Source organism: Arachis ipaensis, chromosome B6 (genome assembly GCF_059453495.1).
Source record: "Arachis ipaensis isolate K30076 ecotype BB chromosome B6, ASM5945349v1, whole genome shotgun sequence".
NCBI lineage: Eukaryota > Viridiplantae > Streptophyta > Magnoliopsida > Fabales > Fabaceae > Arachis > Arachis ipaensis.
Window position 1 is genome coordinate 40,614,890 of NC_142441.1, and position 3,321 is coordinate 40,618,210.

At 34.1% G+C, this 3,321-nt stretch overlaps 1 non-coding gene across 1 annotated transcript; it reads left to right on the forward strand.

Annotated features, from left to right (window-relative positions):
• The first annotated feature begins 1,044 nt into the window (after positions 1-1,044).
• LOC148555259 (small nucleolar RNA R71) lies at positions 1,045-1,152 on the forward strand. The gene has a single exon (XR_015886547.1). It is a non-coding gene; the product is annotated as a small nucleolar RNA R71 (small nucleolar RNA).
• The last annotated feature ends 2,169 nt before the right edge of the window (positions 1,153-3,321 follow it).

Below are 3,321 nucleotides of genomic sequence, written 5' to 3' on the forward strand. Positions count from 1 at the left end.
TCCCCAAGTCTTATTACCAAATAAATTGGCATTCAGCTTCATGATTACACCAAGGAACTTGGCAACTTGCTCTTCAGTAACATCCTCATTCTCTTCAGAAGAGGAATACTCATCAGAGCTCATGAATGGCATAAGGAGGTTCAATGGAATCTCCATGGTCTCTAGATGAGCCTCAGATTCCTTTGGTTCCTCAGAGGGAAACTCCTTATTGATCACTGGACGTCCCAGGAGGTCTTCCTTCTTGGGATTCATGTGCTTCTCCTCTCTTGTGGGTTCGGCCATGATGGTCAATTCAATGGCCTTGCACTCTCCTTTTGGATTTTCTTCTGTATTACTTGGGAGAGTACTAGGAGGGATTTCAGTGTTCTTTTTACTCAGCTGGCCTACTTGTGCTTCCAAATTTCTAATGGAGGACCTTGTTTCATTCATGAAACTCACAGTGGCCTTAGATAGATCAGAGACTAAATTTGCTAAGCTAGATGTATTCTGCTCTGAATTCTCTGTCTGTTGCTGAGTGGATGATGGAAAAGGCTTGCTATTGCTAAACCTGTTTCTTCCACCATTATTAAAGCCTTGTTGAGGCTTTTGTTGATCCTTTCATGAGAGATTTGGGTGATTTCTCTATGAGGGATTATAGGTGTTTCCATATGGTTCACCCATGTAATTCACCTCTGCTATTGCAGGGTTTTTAGGATCATAAGCTTCTTCTTCAGAAGATGCCTCTTGAGTACTGTTGGATGCAGCTTGCATTCCATTCAGACTCTGAGAAATTATATTGACTTGCTGAGTCAATATTTTATTCTGAGCCAATATGGCATTCAGAGTATCAATTTCAAGAACTCCCTTCTTCTGAGGCGTCCCATTACTCACAGGATTCCTCTCAGAAGTGTACATAAACTGGTTTTTAGCAACCATGTCAATGAGTTCTTGAGCTTCTGTAGGTGTTTTCTTTAGGTGAATGGATCCACCTGCAGAAGTATCCAATGACATCTTAGCTAATTCAGACAGACCATCATAGAATATATCCAGGATGGTCCATTCTGAAAGCATGTCAGAAGGACACTTTTTGGTCAGTTCCTTGTATCTCTCCCAAGCTTCATAGAGGGATTCACCTTCTTTCTGTCTGAAGGTTTGAACATCCACTCTAAGCTTACTCAGCTTTTGAGGAAAGAACTTGGCTAAGAAAGCCTTGACTAGCTTATCCCAAGAGTTCAGGCTATCCTTAGGTTGAGAGTCCAACCATATTCTAGCTCTGTCTCTCACAGCAAAAGGGAAAAGCATGAGCCTGTAGACTTCAGGATCTACTCTATTAGTCTTAACAGTATCACAGATCTGCAAGAATTCAGTCAAGAACTGAAAAGGATCTTCAGATGGAAGTCCATGAAACTTGCAGTTCTGCTGCATCAGAGAAACTAATTGAGGTTTTAGCTCAAAGTTGTTTGCTCCAATGGTAGGGATGGAGATGCTTCTTCCATGTAAATTGGAATTAGGTGTATTAAAGTCACCAAGCATCCTCCTTGCATTATTATTATTTTCGGTTGCCATCTCCTCTTCCTGTTCGAAAATTTCTGAAAGGTGCTTGCTGGATTGTTGTAATTTAGCTTCTCTTAGTTTCCTCTTCAGAGTCCTTTCAGGTTCTGGATCTGCTTCAACAAGAATGTTCTTGTCCTTGCTCCTGCTCATATGAAAAAGAAGGAACAGAAAAATAATAATAATAGAGATCCTTTTTGCCCAAGTATAGAGGTTCCCTTAGGTGAGTGGAAGAAAAGAAGAGTAGAAGAAAAGAAGAAGAGAAAATCCGAACTCAGAGAGAGAGAGAGAGGGGGTTTGGATTTTTGGTGAGTGAGGAAGAGATGTTAGTAAATAAATAAATAAATAGAAGGAGATGAGAGAGAGGGAGAATTTTCGAAAATAAAATTTTGAAAAGGGGTTAGTGATTTTCGAAAATTAAATTTAAAAATTGAAACAATTAGTTAATTAAAAAGAATTTTTGAAAAAGAGGGAGGGATTTTCAAAAATTAGAGAGGGATAGTTAGTTAGGTAGTTTTGAAAAAGATAAGAACCAAACAAAAAGTTAGTTAGTTAGTTGAAACAAATTTGAAAATCAATTTTGAAAAGATAAGAAGATAAGAAGTTAGAAAAGATATTTTAAAATCAAATATTTTTGAAAAAGATATGTTTTAAAAAGATATGATAGAAAAGATATGATTAAAATTAGTTTTGAAAAAGATTTGATTTTTAAAATCACAATTAATGACTTGATTCACAAGATATGATTCTAGAACTTAAAGTTTGAATCTTTCTTAACAAGTAAGTAACAAACTTAAAATTTTTGAATCAAAACATTAATTGTTGATGATATTTTCGAAAATTATGAGATAAAATTAAGAAAAAGATTTTTGAAAAATATTTTTATAATTTTCGAAAATAAGTAAGAAAAATGAAAAAGATTTGATTTTTGAAAAAGATTTTGAAAAAGATAAGATTTTTAAATTGAAAATTTGATTTGACTTATAAGAAACAATTGAATTTTAAAAATTTTTGAAAAAGTCAACTCAAATTTTCGAAAATTTATGAGAGAAAAAGGGGAAGATATTTTTTTTTTATTTTTGAATTTTTAATGATGAAAGAGAAAAACATGAAAATGATGCAATGCATGAAAATGTTGGATCAAAACAATGAATGCATGCAAGAATGCTATGAATGTCAAGATGAACACCAAGAACACTATGAAAATCATGATGAACATCAAGAACTTATTTTTTTGAAAAATTTTTTATGCAAAGAAATCATGCAAGACACCAAACTTAGAAATTTTTCATGTATAGACACTATGAATGCAAGAATGCATATGAAAAACAAGAAAAGATACAAAACAAGAAAATATGAAGATCAAACAAGAATACTGGCCAAGAACAACTTGAAGATCATGAAGAACACTATGAATGCATGAATTTTTCGAAAAATGCAAAGAATGTTTAGAAAAAAATGCAATTGACACCAAACTTGAAATTGACTCAAGACTCAAACAAGAAACACAAAATATTTTTTATTTTTATGATTTTATGATTTTTTTGGATTTTTCGAAAATTAATTTGAAAAAGGAAAATAAGGATTTCAAAATTTTTAATATGAATTCCAGGAATCTTTCAATGTTAGCCTGAAGCTCCAATCCAAGGGTTAGACATGGCTTAATAGCCAGCCAAGCTTCAGCAGTACAAGCAATTCCCTAACATGTGGAGGCCTCAGTCCAAAAGAATTTAGACATGGCTCTACAGCCAGCCAGGCTTCAACATGCTTCATGAAACTCTAGAATTCATT